Genomic DNA, 10,706 nt, shown 5'->3' on the forward strand with positions numbered 1-10,706 from the left:
AATAAATTAATTAATTTGGGTATATACCCATATTAATTAATAATAATGGTGACATACCCATTCTTTAGTTTTTATTTAATTTAAAACAAATTTAATTTATTAATATTTAGAAACAAATTGGAGGGACATGATGGGGGCAACTAGCCATGAGAATGACTGCTAAATTCTGTTTGCTCCAAATTAAATGATATCCCAATCTAGTTATATAATATTATTATTTTATTATCTTACAAATAATTACTTATATTCGATGTCCTCAAAAGCTTAAAACAGTTGTAAATTGTAAATGTGTCTAAATATAATTAATAATAATTGATAAAAATAAATAAAAATCACGCAAATGGGATGCGTGAACATGACGAACAGAACACAAACGGCACGTATCTGTGACGGAACAGTTACGCCACTTTCTCTCTCTACTCTCTCTTTCTCTCTCTGCCCACTTTTGTGATCGGGCGCATAGATCGTCTGCCCCACTCCAATTCGTCGCTTCATATTTGAGTTTATATATAAACCTGCTCTACAAGACAAAAGTTCTTCAGGAAATGCTTAACGATCGCCGCCGATTCATGATATTGATGCCGGTGGATACTTCCAAAGGGATCGCATTGATCCATGACCTAATTAATTTTGTCATTCGATTGATTGATTCAATCATATATATGGAAACTAGCTAGCTACACATATATATACTTTTGCATGTATGCGCATATATTGGATCATGCGATCTCTTAGGAAGATTCCTCCAGTATCTCTTTATCTAAGTAATTGCGGTTCTCTCTCTCTCTCTCTATCAGGTCAGTTTTCATTCTGATGCATGCATACTTGTGTGTATGAGATTTTACTGATCGATGTAGTAACAATTGACAGCACTATTAATTTAGTTTGTACCGATGGCGGATGGCCGAATCATCCTGGTTTCTGGATCATATGTAAGATTTACGATTATTCATTTTCTAAATCATCCTGGATACTTGTTTTAGGCGATTTCGCAAATAGATCTCTCTCTCTCTCTTTGATGAATCACAGGAACCGTGGAAGTTCTTAGCTAATCCGCATTGAAAGCCTGACGCCTTAATTAATTCTAGCAGAAACAACACAGGTATGTACGTACATTCATGATCTATCGATCTGCTTGTAGTTCAGATTGCTGAATTTTCTGCAATATGTGTTTTGTTTATCGCATTCTGTTTCGTTAATCATAGATATTGAACACAGCTAGCTCTTGAACCAGTAAGTCTTCAGATCTCAAAATTTGGTACATGTTCCTTTTTTTCATTTTCTCCCTTGGTTGTCCTTTTGCTTTTTTTTAATTAATTCTATATTCAGTTCAACAGCTCAACTATAGCAAAAAGTAGATGTGGTCTCCCTTTCAAAGTTGTTCCCTTTTTATTACTGTTGCTAAAATGATGAAAACACAACTAATAAGCCCCACATCTTCTGTATTGAAGAACCTTGCAATTAGACACATGATTAAGTTTGTTTCTTTGTTTTTTAAATTAGGGTTTATTTCCTGGAGAGAAGAAGTCTAGAACAATATCCCACCACCATCATCATCATATCCATGCCAATTTCAAAACTCTCAAATTCAAATTTCTTCATCATATCCATGCTTTTTGATATCGAAGTTAATACTTTTATCAGCCTAAGATCCTCTCCTAGACCTAATTGTGTACTCTATGTTTATCTTTTATGCAACAACTGATCCTAGGAGAGGACATTAGGCTGATTTTGTAGTGACTAGAATAATATTACACTTGTGTTGTGATGATTGTAAGTAATGAAAAAAATAATGTTCTTTTAAAAAATTAGAAATACAAGTATTTGTGGGTTATTTAAAAATTATTCAAATATCCGGCTAATCTTGATTGAACAATTAATGCCTTACATAAAATCTCATTCTTTGTTTATAATAAAAATAGGTTTGAAGAAACAGGCTAAAGATTGTTTATATATGAAACAGAAAATCATGAATTAAAATCACTGGAATGTTTGTTTAGCTGGAATAAATTTTGTTTGTTGACCTTTGCTATTATTATATATAACTAGCATTTAGCCCGTGCATTTGCACGAGTAATAATATAAAAAACCGTGAAAAAAATTACGGATAACATTTTTAATTTTATTTTTAACCGTTTTAAATTTATGGGTGGGTCAACACATAATCCGACCCAAGTATCCATTTACTCAACATCATTATATATTAGTTAGTTAAAAAGTTGAACTTATATTATTATTAAAACGTCCCGCATTTATCAAATTTGGTGTTTGAATTTAATATATAAAGTCTTTGTACCCTAGTTGGTTAAAGAGTTGTACTTGTTTTGTTAGGTTGCAAGTTCGAAACATACCTCTAGCATTTTTAATTTTATTTTTAACCGTTTTAAATTTAAAAACGGGTAAACCCACAATCCGACCCAAGTATCCAAATTAACCACAGCTCTCGACCCGGCAATCCGGACACTTTAAAAATTAAGCATCATTATATATATATAGATTAGTTAGTTAAAAATTTGAACTTATATTAATGTTAAAACGTCCTGCGTTTATCAAATTTGGTGTTGAATTTAAAATATAAAGTCTTTGTAGCCTAGTTGGTTAAAGAGTTGTACTTGTTTTGTTAGGTTGCAAGTTCGAAACATACCTCTAGCATTTTTAATTTTATTTTTAACCGTTTTAAATTTAAAAAAGGGTAAACCCACAATCCGACCCAAGTATCCAAATTAACCACAGCTCTCGACCCGGCAATCCGGACACTTTAAAAATTAAGCATCATTATATATATATATAGATGGTTCATTTTCCCATTTGCTAAATCATGATTTAGCTTAACAATTTGAATTTTTTATATAAAAATAATATTTAGAATAAAAGTAAATAAATTGTTTTAGATATGGCTTTTATTGATTTGGATTTTGGACTAAATAAATGGTAACCTATTGGGCCATCAATTAAAGACGTAAAGCTTTTCCTAGGCTCTGTTTAAAAGGGGAATGTCAGATGTCTGGTGTCAGTGGTAAAAGTCTGGACTCTGGTGTGACAAATGCAAGATGAGTCCGTTATTATTGAGGCTTGGTGGGCCTCAAATAGACATCATCACTGCATAAATTTGGACCAAAATGTGGTCTTGCTCTGAATTTTTAATCTGAAATGACATAAAGATCTAATAAAAATAAATCATAAGAAATAGAGGTCAAAACTTATCCACATGTACTAGAGCAATAAAAGGCTTATTTTAGGTTGGGTTTGTTCGATTTTTTTTTTTTAAAACTTAAATAGTGAAAAAACAATGATGGTTTATAATTTTAAAAAAATTATGATTATTTTTTATAAAAAAAAGATTTAAAGGGTTATAGATATATATAAATAAAATAAAAAATAAAAAATAAAATTTTAAAATAGAGGATATTTTAGTTAATAAAATGAGGAATATGATAAAGTTGTCAAAATCGAGAATTTACGTAAAATCAGTGGTAAATTTCTAAAATCTAGAGTTTACATTAATAGTAAAAGTATAATTTAAAAAATATTAGTTATATATTATTATTTTTTTATATATAATTAATTATTTTATACCTAACTAATTTTAAAATATTATATATTTAAATATAAAATTAATAATAAATAACACTATAATTTTTTATTTATTTATAACAATAATTATATTAAATTATTTATTTGATTAAATAATAACTTTTAAATTTATAGATATAAATTTATTTATTTCAACGTAAAATCTTATAAAATCGAAATTATTTATAAACTCGTCGTAAAATTTTATTATCGTAAATTTAAAATCGTAAGACTTATTTATTTAAGAGTTTATTTAAAGTTAAACTCGTTAATCTTCTCTAAAATTGTAAGAGTTAACTTGAGATTTTAACTGTCTGTCTTTAATACGATGGTTGAGAAGTGATTAATTAGAAAATTAATTTTTTTATTTTTTTTTATATCCAAAGAGTATAAGATTTTAGTTATTTAAGGATTTTTTTATTAAATTTAAACCAAAAAATATATATTTAGATTTTTAATTAGTTGGATTATTATAATATTTTATATTTAAAATTAAAATTTTATAAATTAAAATAGAATGTATTAAAATAATGAAATAAAGTTAAAAAATAAAATATAAGGGATTTATAGATTGAGTAAAAAAGCTGAATAATTAAATCAAATTAGGATGTTACTCACTTCTTATAATATATATATAATTTTTTTAAACATGTACACATTTCTCAGTTAGTAAAAATTTAATCTCAAATAAGTACAAAATATTAACAATTAAATAATTAAAATAAATAAATAATCATATAATCAAATCAACCAAAATATTAAAAATATATTTTAATATAACTAATTTTATATCATATTATTTTTTTATTTTGAGTTATTCTAATAACTTAACAAAAAAAATTTATCTTACTTTATTTTCATTTATTAAATAAATTAATTTATTAACTAAAATATTAAAATATTTTTTATTTTAAATTATTAAATTTTATTTTTTTTATACATGTTAATATTTTAAATCTTTTTACTAAAAATAATATTCTCACCTCCTAAAAATCATGGTAATCATTATTTTTTTTCTCTCTATTTTATTCCAATAAAAACAACTGAACAAGGCCAAATTAAATAAAATTATTTGAATAATCTAAATAGGACTAATTTAAAATTTTATATCAATTCTCATATTAATCTATAGTATATAATTTTATGTGTTATTCTAATAAATAAATTGCAATTATTAAAGCTTATATTGGTTTTTTAAATATTTTATATAATTTTACTTTTCTACTAAAAATAAATCTAAAATATATTTTTACTAATTTTGGAGTTAACCCAATTAGCTAAATAAATTATATAATTTATATTTATTTAAATATTATTTATTCTTATAATTTAAAAATTATTTTTATTTCTCATTTTTTTATTCAATAATGTATATTTTAAAACTATTAACTATATATATAAACATCAAAACAAAAATAATTAAAACATTTAGTATTATATTTAAAAATAAAAGACAAATATATTTAATATTATATTTTTAAATTATTAATTAATTTTTAAATATATATTTATATATAATTTTAATATATATAAATATTAAATATCAGAATAAAAATAATTAATATATTTTATTATGTTTTGACATTTTTAAAATAATTAATAAATATTTATATTTTATTATAACTACACATCTTTATATAGAATATTAGATATTATAGTTAAATAAAATAATAATTAATGTTATTATTTAAATAGGAGTATTTGTATTATTTACCAAACTAATGAATTAAAAATTTGATAAGTAAAATAGTAACAAAAATATTTAAATTAAAAAATATATTAATATATATATATATATATATATATATATATATATATATATATATATATATATATATATATATATATATATAATTATGCTTAATTTTAAAGTGTTTGTATTGTTGTGTCGAGAACTAAGCTTAATTTAGATATATATTAGAGTAAATAAATATTTGGGTCAGATTATGGTGACCCGTCCATATATTATAGATATGTTTTAACAATATAATTTCAACTAATACTTAATTTTAAAGTATCTGAATTGTCAGGTGTGACATTTTAAAAATAATTAATAAATATTTATTATTTTAATTTATATTTTATTATAGCTACACATCTTTATATAATATATTAGATATTATAGTTAAATAAAATATTAATTAATATTATTATTTAAATAGGAGTATTTGTATTATTTACAAAACTAATGACTTAAAAGCTGATACATACGTAAAATAGTAACAAAAATATTTAAATTAAAAAATATATTAAGAATATATATAATTATGCTTAATTTTAAAGTATTAGTATTGTTGTGTCGAGAACCGTGCTTAATTTAGATATTTATATTAGAGTAAATTAATATTTAGGTCGGATCATGGTTGACCTGCTTATATACTATAGTTATATTTTAACAATATAATTTCAACTTTTTAACTATAATATATATATATATATATAATACTTAATTTCAAAATGTCTGAATTATCAGGTCGAGAGTTGTGGTTAATTTGGGTATATATGTGAGAGTAAATTGATACTTGAGTTGGATTATGGGTTGACCCGCCCATATATTATAGGTATGTTTTAACAATATAATTTCAATTTTTTAACTAATATATATATATACTTAATTTCAAAATGTCCGGATTGGCAGGTCGAGAGTTGTGGTTAATTTGAATATATATGTGAGAGTAAATTGATATTTGAGTCGGATTGTGGGTTGACCCGTCTATAAACTTAAAACGGTTAAAAATAAAATTAAAATATATATGTTTCGAACTTTCAACATAACAAAATAAGTACAACACTTTAACTAAGTGTGATTGAGTGTGGTTTGCCGAAAGATAATAATTCGGTATCAATTGAAAATGGTTAAAAAAAAAATATAAATTAAATATTTGATTAACCAAAGTCTAAGGTCACGATACTAAATATTAAAAAATATGAATCAAATATTTGATTGACCAAAGTGAAAGTATAAGATCACCAAATTTTATCCACGGATGTTGAGTGAGGGACCTAAGATAAATCTTGAAAGGCGTAGTCAAATGTATCTTTGAAGACCGCAAAGTTCATCCACGAATGGTGAGTTATGGCCTAAGATAATACTAAAAGGCGTAGTCAAATGTTTAAGAATGTATCCTTGAAGACTATAAAGTTCATCACGGAGGGTGATTTAAGGCCTAAAATCATGCCAAAAACATAATCAAATGTTTAATAATATCATCCTTGAAAAGATAATTTAAAGTGAGAAATTTTAGAATGCGAGGAAATAAAATGATTAAGAATGTCATTTTTTACCATAATTTATATGGTGGAAATTGAGAATAGAGATTAATAATGTGCATCATTGAAAAGATAAAGTAGGTGTTAATTTTAGAGATTAATAATATATTTATTATTTTTCTAGTATTAAAATTATTAATTAAATATATATATATATATAAATCTATAAATTAGTGAATATATATTCAAATAATACACCAAATAAAAAATAAACATTATATTTTGATATGGTATACATAATTTATTATTTTAATTTTTAATGTTTTTAAAAAAAATATATTATATTTAGTTATTTATATATTTTAATTAATAAAATAGAGTGAATTTTGTAATTAAAATATGTCATTCATATTAATAGACGGGTATTTACGTTTTATTAACTGACTTAATTTTTAGAGTTAATGAATGATATATTTTAAACTTATATATATATATAATTGGATGATCAATATTAAAATTTAGACAAAGTTTAGAATAAAAATAATAACTATTCCTTCTGCATTTTTTTATATGTTTTTTTTTAATATTTTTTCATAATATTATTCTAATTATCAAATAATTTATTAAAATAGTAAAATACTTATATCTAATAACCTACTCTTTTATACAACATTTTTTTTTGACAAAACTTATAAGAATGATATAAAAACACATCAATTAAGCTCCAATTGTATTATTTAGGAAAATAAATCTAACTCTCTACTTGGTTGGAAAACTCACAGTTTTAAAAAGATTATTAATTAATATTATTTAAATAAATTATTGTTTATTTAAATAAGCTTCAAAGTTCTTTATCTTTGAATATTTGTTTATTGGATGATTTTAATGAATTTTTATAAAAAAGAAATATTTGATAAAAAAATAATTTATTTAAATTTTTTTATACGGTTGAATTATTATAAAAATTAAATAATAATAATAATATTGCAATATTATGATGAATAAGTTTATTAAAAAAATATTACTAGTCATGATAGAGATAGTTTTCTGTTAAAATTTGAATAAAATTCAAATAAAAAGAACTGAAAGTATAAAATTCCGTATGATTAATTAAAACAGTTATTCTCTTTCTTACCAACTGACACTACCGAAATAAATATACTATAATGCAGATGAAAAGGTATTAAAAAAAAATACTATTAGAACACGAAAAAATTATGTTAGGACAACGTATTTTCTTGTTCGGGTCAAAATCATGTCGATATATTAACCAGAATAATAAACAGGTCAAAATCGAGTCGACTTAAAATGATCCAAAATAGACATGATAACCCGTTACAAGTTTCATTTGTTGAGTTTTATATTTTTCTTTCTTATTCACCCACTTATTTTCTTTTATAAGATTTTATGTAAGAGAATTTGTGATTTAATTTTATTTTTATTTTGTATTGATGTCATTTTAATTTGAAACAAAGAGATGTGAATGAATTACATCGGGTTGGGTTCAAGTTGAGTTAGATTAATCGGGTCGGTTCAAATCAATCACAAATAAATATGCTTGTTTAGAGATTTTGATACGAATTACTAAACAAGTCATATTCATGTTACTATTGCTCAACCTGTTAACTTGTCAACCTGAAATTGACCCTAATTGTCACGCCTATCCATGAAGAAATGAATATTAAAATAGATGTGGCTTTCTAATAAGTTCTTTTGTTTGATCAATTTTTGTGTTTTTTTAAGAAACTATAGCGTTAAAAAATGTATATTGATTCACTACTTCTTGAAATATTTTAAGAGCAAATAAAGCATAAAATAAAAGTGGAAAAAATAAAAGTGGAAGTAAATAACACAATGATCCCACGATATTTCAGTATAATTAGATGTCGGGTATACAATCAAGATATAACAACTTTTAATAGTGCAAAATGATAAAAGCGCATAATAAAAAAGATACAGATTTTTTATCCAAACGAGTCAAATAAAACTCAAATTGGGAAGAAATTTAAGTCGCAGAAAATCAAACTTCGAGATTTTCAAACCTTGATCTGACCGTTGAAAATGTAGAGAAATGAGTTATCAATCTCTGCGACAAAATCTTAACTCAATCGGGTAACTCATTTCTCCTTGCTGAAATACAAGATATTCTTTTAATTAACTTAAACCACTATTAAACTTTTTTTATAATATAATATATAGTTTACTCAAATATTTTTTATTTTTTTTACAATATTTAAATTTAAAATATAAAAAATATTTAATAATTCAATCTAAATAATATTAAATATCTCATTTTTTCAAAAAAAAATTAAAATAATTCCATAAAAAAATCTAAATAACCAATATCATCTTATGGAATTCTAAGACTTGTTTGTTTATGTTATTTGTATAACCTGTAAGTTATTTCTAAATAACTATTTTAATGAAAAAAAAAAAGTTTGAAAAATATAATTAATATGAAAGAGGAATGATTGGATCTCAAACCAAATAATGGATTGGGCCTTTAAAAGCTACCATTTGTTGGACAATCTAAACAATAGCTTCAAAATATCGATTAAATCAAAGTCATTAAGTTAGGCTACTATTATATATTCTCTTAGGTTAAAATATAAAAATATTTATTTTTTATATTTAAAATTTGAATTTTATAAAAAAAATATTTTATTTAATAAATTAAATAATTAAAATAATTAAATGATAGGTAATGCGATAATTATTATTTTTAATTAATTCATATATATTTTTAAAAGTCCATGAATATTAAAAAATAATAAATATCATTTTATTTACAACTACAAAAATAGCATAAAAAGAAACAAAAATAAAAATAAAAAACGTTACTTAATATTCCAGACAGACTATACTGACTTTTCAAAACGAATATTAGAAAACATTAAAATAATAGTATTATAAATAATATAAAAACGAATCGGACAATTACGATTATTGAAAATTTGAGAATTTCTCTTTAATTAACAAAAAAAAAAGTTTAAAATATGGTAATCTGAATATGTAAATTTATCATATCAACTACATCAATCTAAATTTCTCAACAACTATCCAAAGACTCGGACATCACCAAATGAATACAGTAATACTTCACAAATGTTTGAGATACTAGTCACCATTTAACAATGCAGAAGTAAGTGAGCTGTTGATTCAACTTTTTCGTGACACATACAACAACGATTACTCATAATACAACATTTTTTCATGCAAATATCATTCGTAATAATTCCACAGGAAATAAGGCTCCATCCAAAGAATAAGAACTTGGATGAAATCTTTGACTCCCAATGTTTCTCCCAACAAAAAAATATATATAATTATCTTATTGTACAACTTGTAGCAATACTCCACACGGAAACTATCAATATATTGTCAACGCATAATGTCTTTTTCAGACAGAGATATTTGCTTGCTAATATATCTAATTTTGCTAGTAAAATCACTAGACCGATAATTAAACATGTTTTTAACTGTGAAGTTTATATATATATACATATATATATATATATATATATATATATATATATATATATATATATATATATTAGAAATGGAAGAAAATTCATGATATGTTATAGCTAGACTTTTGACACTAAATGTTGTCCAAAAAATTGATCGTATAACCATTCCTAACAATGAATCTAGATTGCTCATAAATGTTTTTCCACATATAATAAATTCTCGTTCAAATGTTATACCTCGCTAGATAATTAAACATTTTGGTGAACCAACCATATCAATTTCGACCATATTTACATCTGATTATAGATGAAAAGACTATTCGACTCCATTAAAAAAAATAAAAATAATGAACAATCATTTACTTTTTAATTTTAATATAATAAAAATAAATTTATTTAGAATATAAAATTTATTTAAATAACTAAACTAATCTAATTGTCGATAAATATTAA

General features: G+C 23.1%; 1 long non-coding RNA gene across 1 annotated transcript; it reads left to right on the forward strand.

The window, feature by feature from the left end:
* The first annotated feature begins 328 nt into the window (after positions 1-328).
* LOC124932939 lies at positions 329-1,184 on the forward strand. Its single transcript, XR_007098800.1, has 3 exons — positions 329-797; positions 871-932; positions 1,030-1,184. It is a non-coding gene; the product is annotated as an uncharacterized LOC124932939 (long non-coding RNA).
* Positions 1,185-10,706: the final 9,522 nt, after the last annotated feature.

This window comes from Impatiens glandulifera, chromosome 3 (genome assembly GCF_907164915.1).
Source record: "Impatiens glandulifera chromosome 3, dImpGla2.1, whole genome shotgun sequence".
NCBI classification, from domain to species: domain Eukaryota; kingdom Viridiplantae; phylum Streptophyta; class Magnoliopsida; order Ericales; family Balsaminaceae; genus Impatiens; species Impatiens glandulifera.